We start from the raw sequence: 22,053 nt of genomic DNA on the forward strand, positions 1-22,053 counted from the left end.
GAGGCAGATATATTTGCTTATAACTTTACTTGATGACATCACATATAAGGAGAGAGGGAGAGGAATTTTTAACCAGAGTCAATGGTACATTTCTGTGTATCAGTTTTCCTAATTATATGACACAGGGAGTACTTTCCCCATTGACAGTAACAGGTATCAACTTTGTGGATGAGGCCTTAAATACAATAAGAAAGTGATTAGATAGCCATAATATTCTTCATGTTGTTACAGTAGTGTCCATATATTTTCATTTCAATTGTTATTATAGACCACAGGTTGATGACTGAGCAAAATTCTTAATATTTTTTTCCAAATAATCTTTATTAGAACACAAAACTTGTTTATATTCGAGAGTAAAAGATTTTAGAGTTCTCAGCTCTAAATAAGACATTCATATTGTATTAATTTCTACTAAAGCTCAGAGATTATTGAGGAAGAAGCGTAAGGAAGATTGCATGAGCAGACAGTAGATATCTTCAGAGAAATATTATTGGTAGTGATATGATGTGGCTGTTGTTCATATGAACTCACAGTGATTGGGACTATACTCACACAACCTGCACAAAATCAATCCAAACAAAATCCTACCATAGACAGAGGAGTGATTCATATTGCCACCTGATAACTGCTAGGTGAGAGAAAGGTTGTTTGTTTTCTTTCAGTAATATAGCCTCTGAAATCTTAGCTATCCTCCAGTAGTTGAGAGTCCTCACCCATGTACATAATGGCAGCATCAGTTGACTCAGTGGGTTTTGAAAAGATGACCACATGTTGTTGGAAGGGAAAATGATGAAGAGTGATAGGGGAATCATTGAGTGGTGTGAAAATAGAGAGTGGATTTTATCAAAACACATCATATAAATGTGTGACATAAAAATTTATGTGCAGCTATTCTGATTAGGGTGGCTTCTATCCCAAGTCTGAAAGTGAAAAGTAATATCTACTATCCCAAATACCTAGGTGCAGCTTAAAGAGAATGTTCTCAGTATTAAAGTACAGTAATATGTCAGGACTTTAGCTTTTCTATTGTCTATCTTATAACACAAGAAGTCAGAAAACATACACAAATCACAATGGCTTTTTAAAAACTACAAATTCAGTATTAATATAATACTAGGGGCTATTATTGGGTATGTCTAAATTCTCTATATCATTTATTTTTACAGTAAAATTTGACTAGAACATTTTTCAAATCATACATTCATTCACTCATTCATATAAGTGCCTTGATAATTTGCTATATGATTAGTGGATGTGATGTCCCTAAACAGGAAATAAAATGAGTCAGATACATCAGTTTATATCTGTAGAGCTATATGTGGCTCCTTGAACAAAGATTTGTGGTGGGGAAAGGAGATGGAACCAGAAAAATGAAGAAAAGTCTTTTGAAGACTTGAGAATCAAATAATAGGCATAACATAATTTTCTTCTTTTGATATGTAAGTGAGATTTTAAATAAGTTAAAATCAATAATTATTTTGCATTTCTAATTTGTATAATGAACCACCTTAAAATTTACAGATAGCAAACTCCAATTTCTCTATATCTTATACTTCCTCTGGCCTACAAATTGCTATGAGGAATAGCAAGCATGGATTCTATATGCCCTGACAATACCCAGATTTAATATGGGAGAATGAAATACTACAGATCTAAATGATTAGACAATACCCTCATGCATATGCTAGGTGCTTGATTCTGGTTTAAGGATCATTGTCATCTGTGGACTGTTATCTTGTTCTCCTTTTTCTAGTCTCTCCATGTGGTCTTCCTTCAAGAGCAACTTTGGGCTTTCTGACACCCAGGGGCCATTTTCATTGAGTAAGCTTCTCTGGAGTATTCTAGATGATGAACAGAAGAGCATGATTTGTACTATGTTATACTGATCAAACAGTTACAGAATTCAGACTCAAGGGAAAGATAATTGTAAACCATCTGATTAGAGGGGGTTCAAATATTTTAGAATGCAAAATAAGCCATTTTCATACTAAGATTTGCAAAATTCTCAATTCATCCCCTATACTTTACATCTAGGAAGAAATATTGAGTCCAAGGCACTTATTATCAACAGATTTTTTAAACCAGATTTAATTAAAATTACCTCAGGAACATATATGTTGAAAGATGTCTGGTGCTGAAATAGTCTGGACTTTGAGTGAATCGGTCTCTGTATGAGCACCTCTCTACTTTCTTTGTTCATCTTTAATACAATTTGTGACAATTTGTCTATGATTTTCTGAATGCTAAGAAGATATTAGGCACTGAGCATATACAAGTGACTTGGTCTTGACTTAGTGGACTCAGCCATTGCTCAGAGAAGCAGGGAAACAAAATATATCCATAAAATGACGTCTGGTGAAGTAGTTTTTAGGGATGTGAGTGTCATAGATGTATGAAGAAAAATGCCTCCTAAAGCTAAATTGTGCCTGAAGTACAGAGACTTTTTACTTTTCAAAAAAGCTGTATAAAGAGGTGGTTTCCATTTAAAGAATTATTAGACATTCACATACCAGGAAAGGACCCTTTTAATAACTAGAAAATAAAATCTCACAAATAGTACAGATGTAAAATATTGACTCACTGTATAGCCTATAAACCAATACTTGCCTGATTATTCACAATGACATATCCTAAAATGACCTCTGCCATCCACAGTATACAGGTACCACATAATACTGGTTCACTCAGCAGACTAACTGAACTTCACTGACGCAAACTGCATTTGACTGTCAACCCTGGACGTACATGTCTCTAGAACTTGCACATCATGTAGTCAAAGAGTCCTTTCGATGTGAGAGCATATCCCTTATATCTATTCATTTTACTTAGACTCCTCAAGGATAAGTAATCACAATATAGTTCTACTCTATAGATATTGATTGTAGAGATGACATAATAATCGTCTTGTAGAAATGCAATTGTGGAGGTGCCCGTGTGTAATATTAGAAATTGAGAGGTACAGTCAATACTCTTAAGAGTTCAATATCATCCTTGAAAATACAGAAAGCACAAGGTTCTTCTCAAGCTACATGAGAACATTAAAATGCAAAACCAAAGCACAATCGCATGCAAAAAATGCAAGACAAGGAAGATACATTGATTATTGTGGAACAGTCATAATGAAGGATCTGTCTTGGAACATACAATCTAAGCCAAGAAATCTTAGGATATAAGTTGAAATAAATGCATAGGAATTACGCAGCACCAGAACCTTTAGTAATCTCTTGAACAAGTGACCAAATCTTCTTTGGAGCCAGTAACAGGTGATATGAGAATTTCATATAAACAAAATCTGACCCAGATTCATCTAAGCTGTTTGCTTATGACCTATCCTGTTCCAAAGTTGAAAGATAGGGCGTTGCCTTCACAGGAAAGAATTCACACCTCAACCAAATCTAAAATGGGAAAATAAATAGATATTCCAGTAAGGTACATGTCTCGTTTTGTTACTTGCCAAGTCCAGATAAATTTATCATAGAATTTTAGAGAATGATGATGGTTTTTTACAATGAGTGCTATGAAAACAGGGCAACAGGCCTATTTGTTTAATCTAGATCCTTGATCTAACCATTAATAAAACTCTTCTTTGTCTTCTTTGAATTATCATGTTGGATGAAAATGGTGTTTCAATCTTATAGACTAAAATTTCTTATCAGATATTTTAAGAAATTGACAAGCTTTTCTTATAATAAAGGAAATGCAAAGGACTAAAATATGGAAGTCCTATGCAATCTGTTCAAAATAATTTGATTTTAATGTTCTCTCTCTTCCTCTCTCTCTCTCTCTCTCTCTCTCTCTCTCTCTCTCTCTCTCTCTCCCTCCACTCCTCTTCCTCCACTCCTCCCCCTCTGTTTGTGTGTATGACACATGTGTGCTGGTACACACAGATGCAATTTGAGGGTGGAAAATGTTCTGTGTGAAATTACAAGTAGTTCTGAGCCACCTGCCATTCATGCTAGAAGACCAACTCCGGTACTCTGTAAGAGTATCCAGTACTCTCTAATTCTGTGCCATGTCCCAAGCATCTGCCCTAGATTGTATTTCAATCCTGACCTTTCTGGCATTAAATATTATCTTATTCATTAACTTTAGGCATCCCCTGGGCCATAAAGATTTTAAGGCCAGGGGTTTTGCTCTTACTGGTTCTGTGCATACAACATTCTTGTAGTGCATCTTGGAATCAATAGCAATGATGGCTCAGTGAGTGTTTTTCGCTCTTCATTCTTTTGAGAGGGCAATTAGGTCTCACGGTAGAAATGACTCTTCAATGTGAAGCCATTTGATCACATACTAAATGTGTCTCTGCACCAGAACATTCTCATTTGTAATTAGTAATCTGTCCTAGAAAAGGATACTATCTCCCTGTGAATCAGGAATATTGCTTTATATCACTGCAAGGTAGTTCAGCAGCTGCCTGAGATTTTCTTGTTATTGGTTTATTAATACAGTTTTCATCTGACATTTTGGGTATTTTAATATTGCACGATCTGAATGTTAGTTTTGGCACTGTTGATTCCAACAAGCTCCTGGATCACTTCGAACATTTCCTTTGTTTAACGGATCTGACTTTGAGTGAGTTCCACTCATGCTTTCTCAGCAGCAGTTCTTTCTCCTGGAGATAGACTTGTTTTCTGAAGCATCAGGATGATTTATCTGGGTCCTTGAGAGGCCCAGACTGGCCCATACATGCCGCCTATCAGCCCAGTCCTGTTCATGTCTGTGTAATCTTCTAGAGCTGAAGAGTGTAAAGGAAGAACTCTTTGATGACTGGCTTAAGACACTCAAAGTCCATCTCTGTGGTGCAGGCTAATTTACCTTAAGTAACTTTGTGTTTTCTCTGGGAGTGGGAGAAGCTGCACCTACCTCGCACAGGCTCTGTGAGAACTCTCAGGATGTCTAGTATGTCACACAATCTTATCTGGAAGACTGCCAACCTGAAACGACATTTCATAAGAAGGTCAAATACACTCTATAATTATTGGCTGGACATGAACATCACAGTGCCAACAAAGCAAAAATAAGAGTTAAAATGGACTCTTAGTTTGGAAAAGTTAAATCTTTTCTTTCATTCTGGTTACATTTTCTAAAGATAAATTCCTACACATCTCCCTCCTACAGTAGTTTGCAAATTCATCTTATACACTGGATTATACATTGCCTTTGAAGGAGGCATTTCTGAACTCATTAGTTTTGCGATTTTGTATAGCAAATTATCTCATTTATCTATATTCAAAGCAGGGAGCCAGAATATTTTCAAGAGAAAACGGGAGTTATATTAATGGCCAGCCTAGATGTTAATTTAAGGAAAATACTGGGAATGTCCTTGCCAAACTGATGTAATCACTTCACTTGTAAACCTAGCATAAACATTTTCAAAATAGTGAAGAGATAGTTTTCGAATTAAAAGCCTTCTAAGATATTTTATCATAAGGAAAATGTACAATCTTTATATACACATTTCCACACCCCTGAATTATTTGTAACATTGGATTTTCTATATGAATATATATAGAAAGTGCCTTTGTCTTTCTTCCTCTTTCTGAAACCACAACCCTGGGGCAACCAAAGCAGAAGTCTATTCTACCTCCCTTAAAGCCTATTCTTCTTATACCTTTCAGATACAGTCCCAAAAGAGTTTTATCATGGAGATGATAAAAGTCTCTCAAATGATGTCTTTTCTTTTTTTCTGTTGCCCAAAACAAAAGTGACTTTGTTATTTATAAATTCACAATAAAGTCAACCCCCAAATGTTACACTCTTTTATCTTATGTCGATGTGCATCTGTAACACCAGCCTATATTCATTTCATTGATACCCTTCACAGTTTCTCTCACTGCCTGGGATTTTTCTTCCTGCCTTCCTTCATGGTAGAATTTGTACTTTATATTTCAACTGCAGTTGATTTGTTGGGAACTCCATTAAAAGCATCCCTGCCTACCTTAGGAAGAACTGGAAATGATATTTAAATTCCAAAGCATTTGATCCATGCCTCCAGAATTGCCTGGTTATTTAAATACCGAAAACAAATTTTTATAGTTCCCTTTACTTTCAGGTGTTAGACATGACAGAAAAATATTCTCTTATAAAATTTGTAACAAACCTAACCATTTTCCATATATTTAACAGAATAATTTATTTGGGGATTTTACACATGTGTAAAACACATTCATAGATTACATAAGATGTCTTTGATTTTCTGATTTAGATACTTTGGATATAAATTTCCCTCTTAAGAATTTTTTTTGATTTTTATACTATGGGTGTACTGTGTTTTCATTTTTTATTTAAGCTAAGATTTTAAAAATAGCTTCATTTCTTTGTGAACCAGGTCTTCATTAAGTGGTGTGTTATTTAATCTCCATAAATTTGTATAAAAACTGTTTTTTCCTCTTTGAGCTAGTTTTCAGTATTATTTCCTCATGAGGAGATATTATTGTTGGCATTGTTATCAATATTCATTCTTAAATTATTACTATTTCTCTTCTACCCTATTATATTATCCACTATAGAGAAAGTTGATTGAGCTGTTGAGGAAATGTATATTCTGAAGTAAATAGATATTAACCATATTCAACCCATGATATAATTCAATTAATTTGGCATTATAGAATGAGATATAAATTTTATAATTGTTAATGGTGTCTTATTATTATTTAGTGTTTGTCTTTATCTAATTATACTAGTTCTTCAACCTTGCCTTCCATTCAGACATTCTGTCTTCATCCCAATCCATTCTTAAGCTCAGACTTAATATATGACTTTTAATTTAATTGATAGTCTTCATAGCCACTATTTCAAATTAGGTTTAATTTTTGTGAATATGAAAACGTAATAAAAAGCACAAAAACTCACACATTTACACACATACAAAACAAACATAAAACAATAACAAATACAAAAAAGTGGCTTCTTTGTCTATTTAGACTTTAGTTTATAAAATTAGAATTTGGAGGGAAGTAGGGTTGGCAAAGACAGATATATAAATTTCAGAAAAAATTGAAGTGGTTAGAGTAGCTTGGAGGAAAATTAAGAATGCTGTTAAGATTCTCAGAGTATAGACATTGTCAAATGTAAAGAAGTTATTAAGTAGCAAAAAATAACAAAGAAAGAAAGTGGTAAGAATGTTTAAAACTAGGGAAAGAGAAAGAGACATGGAAAACAAGACTGGAAGTTTACAACATATGACTGAAGTATTAGCATGGATGAAGAAACATACACAGCAACAAAAAATCGTGTGTGTGTGTGTGTGTGTGTGTGTGTGTGTGTGTAACAATCAATATATACATACATGAGTAGGTGCTGAATAATTAGAAAAAATATTTTTGCAGTAAATTGCTGGTACACCTACAAAGAGTTGAAAGAGAAATCCTCATATTCCTCTCACTCTAATGAGCTCTATTTTGGGCTGTGTGAAATAACTGAAATACTGCCCTCTATGGTCTGGTCTCAGAGTCCTGTGTGATTCTCTGTGGGGAACTAGAGGTTGTATCTCCTTTTGTGGTAGTTACCTTACACTCATCCTTTCTACCTTCACCTCTTCTCTCTGAGGGTTTTGAGCATTCTTGCATTCAAAGCAAGTGGAATTGTTGCTGATAATAGTGATGTTTATATATATATATATATATATATATATATATATATATATAATCTCTTTCTTGAGTTCAGATCCACACACGTTGACAAGCAGCACTAATCATCATAGTGAGATTGAAGGGAGTTTGCACATTTAAACCCCATGGCATTTCAGTTCAAAGGAACCTTTGGGTAGGTAGAATTTGGTTACACTTGTTTTATGAAAAAGGTGACAGGGGCTTAAAGAAGTTTAGTGTTCCACCTGAGGTGTCTCCTGGGGAATTAAGCTCTTATAACTCAGAGTTCATAAACTATTTATTTAACATTCTGCAAGCTTTAATACTTTGTAGCTGATATTGAGAAAAGCAAGGGTCATTCCCAAGGTGGCAACAGTGAAAGTCTCAGACTAAAAGAAATACTACTAGAGGGTCTTAGATTTGGAGATGTTATGTCTGACCATTTAGAGATCTTGAGCTATGAAGTCCAATCACTAAGGTCTGTATTAATTTATCTTCTCTTCTTCCTTGCAAATTGACTCTATAAAAGAGTGACCTTTACAGTTTGCATTAACAATGTTGAGGTGGAAAATAAGAGCCAGGGAAAGACAATAGGCTTACATTTTGTCTTGTAGATGCTGGATTTGTTTGCAGTTTCGGCATTCATTCAGTTTGTTGGCAGCTTTCATTTTGTTCTTATGAGTTATGAAATATGGGCATTCTTTCTTCTCTTTGAGCCTTTGATTGTTCATCTGTAAGACAATGCAGAAGGAATGCATAGCTAATTCCTTTCAAATATTAATTTGAAATTATGTATATGTTAATATGTCTATATGTAGGTGTGTGCTTGTGTATAAAGCTGTCCATGGAGAACAGAGGCAACAGATTCTTGGAGGATAAGTTCTACATACTAGTGAGTCACAGCTGTGTATGCTGGGAACTAAACTTGGGTCTTTTGCAGGAAGAATATCTGGTCTTGACCACTGAGCCATTCGTCAGGACTCAGTATATTGTTTTTAAAGGACTAACTACATGATATAATAGATAATTATAACAAACTTATAACCAATGAATTCACAACAGTTAAAATACACTATATGCTATAATGAAGAGATACATTTTCAGGTATCATAAACTTCTCATATCTATAAGATAAATCTACCCCTCATTTTCCTGTCTCACAATAATAACTACAGCAACCAAGTTATCTAATCCCAACGACTGATATCTAGCCCAAGTTTGATTAATGTTCAGGCCACATAGAGATGATTTCTTTAATATAATGATTCCCTACTGAGAGACTAATCACTTGAGCTACTATAATATCATCTCCATTGGGCCTCTGACTCACACCTGTATTACTACTCCTTCCACACATTTGTCAAATGAATAATTTAAAACAAATATCCAATACTGTGTCAGCTCTGTTGAAAATTCTTCAATGATTCCCTAGAGATTTATGAAGAAACTTTTCAACTCCCTTCATTAATATTGGAAGCCATCATAATTTGGAAGATTTAGTGGGTATCATATCAAACAAAAATCAAAAAACATCCTCCAGCACTCCCTGCTCCACGTAGATTATTCCAGGTAGAGTTAAGATTCACTGAAAACAGTGAGTAGATACAAGTATCCATCTCAATTATTCACCCTCTTATTTAAAAATGCTTGCTCCAGGCTGGAGAAATGGCTGAGCAGTTGAGGGCACCGACTTCTTTTGAAAGGAACCTGGTTCAATTCCTAACATGTTCATGAAAGCTCAGAACTGTAATGACAGTTCCAGGGTATCTGATGCCCTCTTCTGGCCTCTATAAGCACCTAATGCATAAGTGCTTCTCATATATCCACATTAAAACAAATAAAAAAACACCATACACATTTTAAAAGTATAATAAAATGATAAATTTAAAATCATTGCTCTTCATCACTCACTTTCTTATGACCAGCCATACTTTTCATTTTTATTAATATCTACCACAAATATCTCCCTTTTCCTAAGTTTCCCCTTCTGTGACGCCCTGCCTCCAGATCTTCATGTACTTCTTCTGTCTTGATATCTTTCTGTATTCAGTTTACTTCTTCTACAGCGCTCACTGAAGATGAATATAATCTCAACAATTTGTTTCTTAACATGTCCTGCAATAGTGTTATTAAAAATGATGACTATGCTTTTATAATCTCAATGACCAGAACTACGTTATGGAAGACAGAAGGTATACAGCAAATATTTAGGATCAAGAAGAGGGTGGAAGAGGTCACTCAATGTGTGTAAGAGTAGGGTCTTCAATATGAATTACATACTTTGCAAGCGTTGTCCATTTTTATGTAAAGACTTAAGAGTCTGAAATTGAGAAATGTGACAAAAAGAAGATGCTGGAAAATGTCTTGAAAGAGTGGAATTTTCTGAGATCATTAGATTCTGAACCTTCCATGACTATAATTAAAGATATAATCTTTCATGCTATATAAGTCATGTGATCACTGCCTGGTGACACTGAATATCAGTGACTAACAGGTGTTGACTTAAGTGTTTGTAGCTCCTCTGGGGTATCACAATGAATGGTTGGTGATTCCCCAGAACCACTGTGATCCCAGGAATATGAACACATGGACAATCAATCTCCAAAAAGACCCCACAAATTCCATCAGAGTGCTGATCTGCATTTCTGAGCTGTTGATGTGTTTCATTAACAATGAAACAGTTTAATTTTGGAGACATCTTTATTAGAAAAAAGTCAAGGTGCTACTATACCAAAGCCCAGATTGCAAGGATTTTTTCCAAGTCCCTAGGACATTGGACCATATTTGCATGGGTCTGTGATTTGGCAGGAGGCCAAACTACACTACTGAAAGGCTCTGTTCACATTTCTTCTTGAAACCATATTTTCTGCGCTGACTAACTGGCAGTTTTGGATTGCCTCAGGCTGATGATGGGCGACTGAGCTGTTAGACCAGATGGCACTTATTTATTTATTTTACAAAGGGAAGGGAGGGGAAGAAGGCATGATGCAAATTGGCAAGTCCATTTTTAGTTATAGAAAAGAAAAATAAAGGAGAAAAGAAATTGATTTTAAGAAGTTCCAGATGTTAGGTGTTTTTTATTTGCAAAGCCACATCTAAAAGGGGAGTGCCATAACAAACAGAAAAGGGAAGAGAGAGAAATAAGGAGCCACAAAATCAACAGGATGATGTTTAGTTGAATTTGCTTGTTACAGTTTGCGTTTGTAGTGAATAAGGACATTTTTCTTTAAAAATGAAGAAAAAATTTCACATGATTTACATATGAATAATTACCTTCATACTGTGTCTACATGAAGCAAACAGAACTGCTTCAGCTGCTGAAGTTCCACAGTGTTGTGTCTTAATCACCGAGCCCACCTTGCTTGTTCCAGAAGCCATCTGCGAGGCTCTATTGTGCTCTGCTTTCTTCAGCTGTTTCCTTTGGTCCAAAGCAGGACTTTAATTAGCATCCATTAACACACTGCCAAGAGCATCTTCCATCAGCCTTTTATATCCCTTTAGATGGAGAAGAAATTATGATTCCTGAAATGAATCGTGTCTTGTCTGTGTGCCAGGATTCTGCAGACATCACAATCTAGCATGCTGAGTCTCCTCTTTGGGTCTCTAAAGCTTTGATCTGCACTATTCTGACAAATTGGCATCCTTGCTATAGTGAACCAATTTAGGGAACAGGGATCAAATTGCTATTCTTGACATCTAGAATTAAAGGTTTCTGTCCTATTCCATATCGACACCTACCAGGTATCTCAATTGGTTCTTTGAGAAATATTTCATTTTGATGTACGTGTACTTGTGTGTGTACTCATGTGTGCAAGTGCCCATAGCGTAGACTATGTTCTTAGCTCCTGAGCTACCTCTGAAGTCCCTCTCAATTGATTCTTGAAAGAAAGACTACCAGCCTTCCTAGACTTCATATAGTCAGTCTCAGATATGGGTTTCCAATGACCTTCTGTAGGATGACATTGATGGCAATAGTTTTCCATACTGAGGAATAAGTCTAGCTTTCCAGCATGGGTCTTCATAAAATATCAGTTTCAATGTAGTCCCTGGCCTTATGGCTCTATGCCTATTTCTTGTTTTAGTTTCTTTGACAAAACACTGATGTATGTTATTTTATGATAATTTTGTTTGCCAAATTTTTGAAAAGCAAAATGAAAATCCCTAACAAATCAGGAAGATAAATTTGGTATTCTGAGTCTATTCCTATATTGCCAATAGCATTTGGAGGACTTATAGCTAACTAGCATTTCTTTGATGTTTAAATAATTTCTCTATTGAGTAGTAGTAGGAATCAAGTTGCTTATTGTATATAGATGTCAAATACCTAAACCAGTGACCAAAATATGAGGAATAACAACAAAAAATAATAGGTATTTGATCGGGGCCATCAGGGCATTTTTAGTCAGTTATGAGAAAGAAAACCAGAAGATCAGAAAATAAAGGTAAGGGACGATAGGATAAACTAAGAGGGGTTTGGGGTTGGAAGGTCACACACAAATTATGCCAAGCAAGTATGTTTAAGAAGTACAGCATCTTATATCCTATTTCCAGGGCAGAAATGAGACAAAGTCAGCAGAAATCTTCATACAATGGAACAGAGTCAACATAAAGCTAATCAACAGCTTTGCACAAGGTGAACATTGGGTATCTCAAAAACACTAAAGATGCAGCTCCCGGGTGTTAATGAACTGATAACCATGGCCCTGTGCCATGGAAAGACTTGAGTTCTCAGGCAAAACCCAAGGCTGATCCTAGGTTATCACTGGCTCTGCCAAGCATATTTCTGGTTTTTGATAAGGAACTGTATTTCTTCTCAGTACATTAAGTCCTTAGCTAAAAGCTCCCAAGACCCTTGTTTCAGGCTATTATTGGCTTTACTATGTACATTTCTGGTTTGAGGAAAGATCTAAGGACCGCAAAGAAAAACAGCAGTTGATCAGTCCAAGTGTCACCCACATTTCAGCATCCCTGTTTCATTCTCAGAATAGATCAAATTTACTTGGCTCATGGTTGGTAACAACTATTTATGGGAACACAGAAGAATTAAATACGTAGAAGATAATGCTTCATATAGTTGAAACTGTTTTAGACACAATAAATACAACAATGAACAGAAGAAAAAGTTCTCTAGCAATGAAATACAAGAGATAAATATACAAAAAATTATGCTCTTAAAATGTTGTTATTGTAATTTAACAATGTATTTAAACTGCCCTTTTCTGACCAAAGCAAGTTTAATATTTAAAAATATCTGGAAATCAGAAGATTATGGGAACACAATCATTATGTTAAAAAATAAACATATTAGCAAATGGATTAAAATATCATATTCCTTCTCTACTTGAGAGGTGGAAAATCCAAGGAGCTCTCAAATGAATAATTTTTAATTCATCATTGACTTTAGGATACATCTGATATGATGAACAAGTTATTGAATTTCTCACAGTAATGAGGAAAATAATTGTCAAAATTAAATGATAAAATATATTCTTGAAAATTGTGTACACTTCGTAAAAGGGTAACTTTTAATCTGAAAAGGAAAACTATAAGGATTGACAGTGCAATATAAGGGATTCTAAACACTCAGTCTCCAAAAATTACAGGTTATCTTCCAAAATCTGGTTGTAAGATCCCATTGCAGAAGACATATATTTATATCAATGAAGAATTTTCAATAGTGACTAGTGTTCATGGAAATGGAAGGTACTTCATATGCTACCATGGAGGAAAGTAACCAGCTGCAAACCCTGTGAGCTACAATAGTCGTCTTCATCGAAAGAATACAACCGTGGCTCAAATGTTGTAGGGTTAACCAAAAACCTTTTCTACACTAATTTTCTTTTTTATATATTTTAAATAATCATTCTATTCATTTACATCTCAAATGATATCCCACTTCCCAGTTACCTCCTCCATCCACACCCGATCTCATGATATCCCACTTCATGGTTACCCCTCCTCCAGCCCCCAGCCCTTATTGCCCTCCCCCATCCTTGGCTTGTATGAGAGTTCTCCCCCTCCTACCCACACTCTCCTACCTCACCACTCCAGCATCCCCCTAAGCTGGAGAATCAAGCCTTTCTGGGACCAAGGGCCTCTTCTTCCATTGCTGTCAAAAAAGTATTATTTAAGGCAAAATTCGTGAAATGGAACATATATTTGATGCTGTTAATCAGGTGAATAACGTGAAACTATTTAAAACATGGGCCCTAGCAGCAAGCCTACTACTATGAATCTACTATGAATTTGACTAATAAATATAGGACTAAACACTCCTTTGAATATACTAGATGTCATAGATCAGAGCATTATTCAACCCCCGTCAGAGAAGCCTCGTTTTTATGTAGACAATGTGCAGAATGCAAGAGACTTTGGAACACTCAGTCCTATGGTAGATATCTTCCTGAGACCACTTCTCTCTAGGTTCAGGAATCTATGTGGAATAAGACGAAAAAAGATTCTAAGAGTCACAGGTAATGGATGACTCCAAAAAACATCCCTTTTCCGACACATGGTTCTCAACAGAGACCATGACAGTAAGCTTAATACCTGCAAAAGTTCAAGCCAGACAAGATGCCAGCATAGAAAAGAGTATTGGAATCAAAGTGCCATCCATAATTAAGAAGCAATTTATAATTGATGCCTGCTGGGAGATGGAAAATGATTTATCTTCAATGGAATGATACTACATATACATCAGGGCAGGCGTTGGGCTTAGGAGTATTCCATAGTACTTGGGTGCTCTTTGGAATTTTGGTTTGGTGATTATTGTTTCTGTTTTTGAAAGAGAAAGAACATGAGGTTTGGTGGATAATTAATGGGTAGTATCTAGGAGAAGTTGGAAAAAGTAAAAAAATGCAAAAAATTAAATAAAAAGATATACAATATTATTTTTTAAAAGAATGAATCTTTCTGTAACTGTATACGCTACAGTTATGATACATATATATTTTTTTTCTAAATAAAACAGAACTGAGGACTTCTTTGATCTTGCTGAAAGTGGAGTCTTTGCATAGCCTTGTAAATTTCCAGTGAATTCCTAAAAGCAGGTAAAAAGCTTCCTACTTCTACTTTCTTTTGAAGTTATTAAATTTTTGTTAGTTAATTAAGTATTCTCTCTCTGTGTGTGTGTGTGTGTGTATTTATGTGTGTGTGTGTGTGTGTGTGTGTGTGTGTCTTGCTTTGTAGAAACAGGTTTTCTCTGTGTAATCTTGGCTGTCCTGAAATGAACCCTGTAGATAAGACTGACGTTTAACTTAGAAATCCACATGACTCTGCCTCCCAAGTGCTAGGATTAATGGCATGTTCCACTACTATCTGGCTCTTATTTTAATTTCATTTGCATGAGTATTTTTTTCTGCATGTGTCTCTGTAACATGGAGGGCAGATAAGAATGACAGATTCATTGGAACTGAAGTCACAAAGTTACAGATAATTGAATCATTTGATATGAGTGCATGTGAACACACACACACACACACACACACACACACACACACACACACACACACCAGTCTTGTTGCTAAAGTCTTAGATAAATGCGTGACACCAAGACTCCCAATCAAAAAGTAAAAGACAAATTCAGGATAATGTAGAAAATAAATGTATTTACTTGATCTATATAGAGAGAATACATGAGGGTCAGAGCATATAAGATTTGTCTTTACAGTACTGACAGTGGCCACAGAATTACCTGGGATGTGATCCGATATGCAGGAAGTATGAGAAGTAGCCTACTCAAGCGCGTGTGCTAGCACACTAACAGGGGAAAATCGTCTCCAAGCTTCCTGTTTCTGGAAGTCAAGGTTAGCGTAGAAGAGAATAAAGTTTAGAGTGACAATGTAGGTTTGGTTAGGCCAGTGAGTTTTCCTTTAGGTTTAGGTCAGCATAGGAACACATCTATTGTCAGGGAAGTGAGACAGGTTGTTGTAAAGATGGTATGTCTCTATGTATCTCAAAAATGTTCTAGCTACAGCATATCTTGATATTCTCATCCTTAAAGAGAGAGGGCATGCATATATATATATATATATATATATATATATACATATATATATATATATATTTGCAAAATCTATGACCCTCTGCTCTGCTCAGAGGTGGCTCAGAGGTGTCACTGTGTACACTGAGCTGAACCATCAACATCAATAATTAATCAATACAATGTCATGCAGACTTCTTTATAGGCCAGTCTGATGACATATTCTCATATTTTAATTCCCTCTTTCCATAGGACTCCAGTTTGTGTGATATTGACAAAAGCAGCAAGCACACAATCAAATGAACAAAACAAAACACAAAATAGCGTAAAGTTTATGTGCCCTTTAAGATCATATATTGATCATATATTTGTGATTTGGTCACCAGGGTGGACTCCTTAAGATTTACGGGTAGTACATACCTCTACATTATCCAGAACATTGACAGGGAATAGGGTCAGAAATCATAAAGTAGGTACTTTTGTGTTCTGCATGGTATTTTGATTTTCCCTATATTTGAATACTTATTCCTAGATCAGAAAAGTTTAAACTAAGAATTAAAGAGTGGGGATGCAAATAAAACAGGCATTCTTAGCCATAAAGACCCACAGAGTGTCATTAAGAGAAATAAAGGTTTTAAGCTCTTCACTTGAAAAGGAAATTGGAGAAAAAATGATAAAGCCAGCCAGTGAGAAGTCAGCTTTATGTAATAGGAAATGCAGTAAGCTGCGCAGAAGGGTTTTTTTTCTTTTAAATTAGGGCTTAACAAAAAAATAGAAAGCAGTCTGGTTAATTAGAGAACACTAAAGATGAGGCAAAAACAGTCAAGTTCAAAAGAGGCTTATGCATGTGGTCCTTGAGAGACAAAGCATCCACATGACCATGAAGAGTGAAGAAAGAGGGTTAGAGGGTCTATGGGGTGATTACAAGAGACGGCGAGTGCTGCCTTCAGGTCCTTTTGTGGCATCACAATATAACACGAGTGTGATTTTTTTTTCAAAATACTCAAAAAGAGGTGATTCTTAATTTGAAATATGATTAACTAAAATGCTCCCTGGAAGAGATTTTGTTTTATTTAGTTTGAATCTAGGCGCTGACACCATCTGCGCCATGTGATCTTCTATACAGTGGCAAGCCTTTTTAAGATGTAATCATATCTTCTTTCTATTTTATTTTCCTGGTTTACAATTCAACGGCTGTTTGGACTTGGGCCCCTGGTTTCCACTCCTCTCAGAACCACTGCTCTGCGGTCAGTTTTCTGCTTAAAAGCACTGATGTACAGGAGCTCTTCGGCTGTCTAAGCAGTCATTTGCCAGTCCTAGCCCGGGTCTCTGGAATACTGTTTTTTCCCTGGACCTTAGCTGACGCCACTAGGACTCGGAAGCCACTCATACCGAAGCTGAGAGTGCTGTCCCCCCTTCCCCATATTCTGCCTTCCAGCTCCACCACAGCTTGTCATGGTGGAAATCTGTAGAGAAAGTTTCATGGCCACAGCCCGGTGGAGCCACAGTCCTGCGCAATCATAGCCTCTTTTACAGAAAACTTTGGGGACTTTCAGACTCGTAAGTTAAAAGTTTCCCAGGTGGTTCCTTTCAGTGCTAAAACCTGTGGCAAGGCCATTTTTTTTTATTAACTTGAGTATTTCTTATATACATTTCGAGTGTTATTCCCTTTCCCGGTTTCCGGGCAAACATCCCCCTTCCCCCTCCCCTTCCTTATGGGTGTTCCCCTCCCAACCCTCCCCCCATTGCCGCCCTCCCCCCAACAGTCTAGTTCACTGGGGGTTCAGTCTTAGCAGGACCCAGGGCTTCCCCTTCCACTGGTGATCTTACTAGGATTTTCATTGCTACCTATGAGGTCAGAGTCCAGGGTCAGTCCATGTATAGTCTTTGGGTAGTGGCTTAGTCCCTGGAAGCTCTGGTTGCTTGGCATTGTTGTACATATGGGGTGTCGAGCCCCTTCAAGCTCTGGGTGTGATTTTCAACACATTGGAAATGCTTATCTGGTTCCACTTCCGTATGCGAGATCCAATGACACTGCACTCCTTTTTAACGAATTTGAATCACCCTGAGGAACTCAAGAGAGTACTTCTTGTTGTTGTTGTTAATAGCCAAATCATAGTCATAACATTTTTTCTAAATTTATTTTAGTCAAAATACTAAAACATGGATGTTGACAGGGTACTGTTACATTTAGAATCTTGTATACATTATGAGATATTTAAGGTTAAATGAATCAAATATGTATCTTTTTTTTAATAACGAGAACATCCAAAATCCCTTTGGCTTGCTTTTTAAAATGTCATTCCTACGTGCTATGTAGAGCAGTTGTTCACAGCCTTCCCAACGCTGTGACTCTAACATAGTTTCTCATGTTGTAGTAACCCCCCCAACAATAAAATTATTTTTGTGGCTATTTTATACCTGTAATTTTGTTAGTTATGAGTTGTGTGTGTGTGTGTCCTCTTACTTCCAACCTGTACTATATTGATCTTCAGTGACATAAATGGCATGTTGTGGTTTACACCCTTCACACAAGGATCTGGAGTTCCATATACTGTTACCAGCAGAGGTATACTCTTTCAAGGCTAAAAAATATATCATTGTGCCTTTATACTACACCTCATTTTTTATTCATCAGTTGACAAATGTATTAGTTTTTCAAACTTTTTGACCCTTGTGAATATCACTGCAATATCCATGAGAAATCTTCTGTTTGATGGCCGTGTTGCTGACATTTCCTTTGGGCTGGTTGGATGACAGAATAGTTTCAGTTAAAAGGACTCCAGCCACATTTGTACCAGAGGATGACATTGTCCATATCTTCTTCATGTCTTTTTGTCAGTGACTCTCAGGGAGGACTATTGAATATTTCGAATATTCTAGCAAGAATTTTGAATTGTCCAGCATCAATAGGAGGAAAAGGCCTTGGTCCTGTGAAGGCTCAATTCCCCAGTGAGGTAGGAGTGGATGGGTGGCAGTGAAACATCCTCATAGAAGAAGGGGGAGGGAGGAGGGGTATGGAAGAGGCAGAAAAGGGGTAATATTTGAAGTATAAATACATAAAATATCCAAGAAAAATAAAATAAAAAAACATTTTATGTTTGTTTGTTTATTTGAGGAATGACCATAGTTTCTCGTAGTAGCTGTACACCAAGAACACAACACACCAGGTGTTTTGTTTCTCTACATGTGTGTGTGCCAGGGCCTGGAAGCCTTTCTTTTCTTGATATACTCATAAGAGTGAGGTACTGCTCATTCGTTTTGCCATGGTGTGTTTCTGGACATGGAATATGTACACACACACACACACACACACACACACACACACACACACACACGTTTCTGGCCTTTTATACGCATGATGTCAGCAATTATTTTCATTCATTTTCACAGTTTTGATCCTGGAGCTTTTGAATTGGTCAGCAAGACCCAGCACACAAAGCACTGAACCATCCATCTCCCAAGCTCTGGGTTTGGATTTTACTCCTCGATCCGAGTAGCTCTTCTATCCTGTGATAGCTAAGTGCCTCACTCTCATTACCAAGCATTTATTGGGTCTGCAGAGCAAAAATCTGTGGAGCACATGGGTGCTGATGGAGGCATTTTAAGGAAAGCCTAAGTCTTCCTATGTGACTTCTCATAAAGCTCACTTGTCTTCTGCAACTTTTTTTTATTGTTTTCTGAAGTATAAGTTATGCAGAGGTGTGAGTAGCCATGCAGTGACCGTGGACAGCTGTATCTCTATGACTTATCTCCCGGCTCCTCTACAGCATGCATGCGACTTCTCAGAGTATCCACTAGCAGCCACAACAGTATATTTAAGTAAAGAAAGTTTCCCATTGTGCAAACCTTATTTTATTATTTTTCCAACTGAAACATTTTTAACTTTTTGAGAAGTAAATCGCATTTCTTGGTAACTTACCACTCTCAACTGAATAAATAAATAAAAAAATGATTTATCTTCTTACAATGCTGCTTCCCCACAGCAGCAAATATCTTCACATCTTCAAATAAGCATGGCAAGGGCACAGCTGGCCTCCCAAATCAAACAAAATCAAAAAAGGAGAAAAAAAAAAGAGTTTGTGCTGCTGATGTTTAATGGGCTGCTTTAAGAGGTTAGACTTTGAGCAAAGGAAGCACAATGAAACAGATTTAAACCAACCTATTTAAATATCAATACAGATCATAATCAGATAAGAAAGGACAAAAATATTTTGGTGCTGGGTTAGAAAATAAACAGATTAGGTATTTGTTTTTGTGTGCCTAAAAAGAAGACTAAGTGTAACAAATAATATTGGATTAATACCTAGACTAGCTCTCCTGCAATCTGAGAACCTGTTCATCTAGATAGGCTTATAAGTATGGTCTTTATTCCTCCATGTAACCACAATGAGGAAAAATCCACAGCTGCACCTGGCAGCTTATGCCTAATGTCTCCATGGAAACTGTTGGTTAAATTGAAACTTCAGTGTGTCTAGTGGGCACCCCTTCGCACTCACATGTCTGCTTAACATAGAACCTTTTTATTCCTGGGATCACATATCTAACTCCAATGTGATATCAGCATGGGATACTCCATCCAGTTTCCCAAAGTAACACATCCCGAACTGATTATCTACTTCCTTTATTTACATTGGCATATCTTCTTCATGTCTTTCTGTCAGTGACTCTCAGGAAGGATTACTGAGTATTCAGAATATTCTAGAAAGTCCTCTGGTGCCCCAAATCTGAGCACATTTCAGAATATCTACAATTTGTCCATGACTTGAAGCATTTTCGTTTTCATTTGCATTTTGTGTTTTACTTACCTCTAAATGTCCCTTCAGTTTTTCTCCTAGCACAATCATCCTTGTTCAGATGTATTATGCCACCTTGGGAGGTATTTGTATCTAACCATTGCACTGTAACCTGGTCTTTAAATTAAATAGCCAGAAGGGTCTGGTCACCTACCACTTCTCTGATTTTATCCTCTTCTTGATGTCCTCAGAGTGGGTTACGTGTGGCTTGGCTTTACTCCCTTCTCTGAGCCTTTGAACTTGCTCACTCTTTATATGGAATTATCCTGACACAAGAATCCATGTTATTCATGTATTTCCTTCCTCCATTGACTTCTTCAACCAACCATCTATATTTTGGAATATCTTGTTTTTAATGGAGTAAGTTTTCCCCCCATTTATTTATTTTTCCTGTCATATAATGCATCCCAACTGAAGTTTACCCTCCCTCCATATCCCTGACCCTCTCCCTGCAGATCCCTTTTTTTTTCTAGATCCACCCCAGTTCACCTCCCCTTAGAAAAAAAAACCAGGCCTCTCAGGGACATCAACCAAATATGGCATAACAAGCTACAATAAGATCAGGCACCTATTCTGACATCAAGTCTGGACAAGGCAACCCAGTAGGAGGAAATGAGTCCCAAAGGCAGGCAAAGGACAGAGACAGTCCACACTACCACTATAGGCAGATCCATCCTACCAGAAGCTCACTCCCTCAATTGTGCTCACAGTAGCTTTATTTTTAATAGCCAGAAACCAGAACATATCACAACAAAAGAAAGAATTGGGAAGTGTAGCACATTTAAACAGTGGAGCATTACTGCTTAGCTGTTTTTCAAAATGACATCATAGAATTTTCTGGCAAATGGATGAACTAGAAAATAAATCATCCTGAGTGAGGTAACTCAGACACTGAAAGATAAACATGGTGTGCACGCACTTGTAAATTGTACAAAGGAAAAGGTAATCATGCAATATTGTAGGACTGTTCTCTCTGCTCAGAAGCCAACTATCAGACAATTCTTTCACTTGAGTTGTATATCTGAGCATCACACTGCTGTCCTCAAGTGTGTTGACTCCTCCACCTTCACACCCTTCATCTGCTCATGGACACTGCAAGCACACAAGTGGGAGCATCAGTGCTTTCCCCTTGAATTGATGTGTATCAGGCAGTATCAGAACTGAATAAAGGGGATTACTCATTTGTTAATATTTCGGGCTTAGATTTAGGGAAAATACCTTATTTGACATTTTAGTCATCCATAAGGTAGGATGATTTTGACAGATTAAACTATAATTTCATGTTTTATAACGTCTAACAGACAAAATTGACTCCAATTTGAAATGTGTAATTGAAAATTTTGCTTTTGCTTGTCATCCCAAGTTAAAAAGTCTAAAGGGATTTTACTACACCTGTTAAAAATTGTAACATACTTATAATTTTTATTTATTAGATTGTGGGAGTTGGTTAAGCACCCAGGAAACACATCTGACTTGAACACATTAAATTAGCAAATAAATCTAAATTAGTTAATTGACCTGGAGTTGCAAAGGTTACTGAAGAAGTTTGTTAATATTTTTGGATTTGAATAGAGAAAGTAATGCATGCCAATTAAATGAAAAGAATAAGGTTAGGCATTTAATTTTGTTGTGATTTCAATAAATATTAATCTTTAGAACTCAATAAAATATGCATTTGCTTTACTTT

Source organism: Rattus norvegicus, chromosome 7 (assembly GCF_036323735.1).
Source record: "Rattus norvegicus strain BN/NHsdMcwi chromosome 7, GRCr8, whole genome shotgun sequence".
In the NCBI taxonomy this organism is placed as follows: domain Eukaryota; kingdom Metazoa; phylum Chordata; class Mammalia; order Rodentia; family Muridae; genus Rattus; species Rattus norvegicus.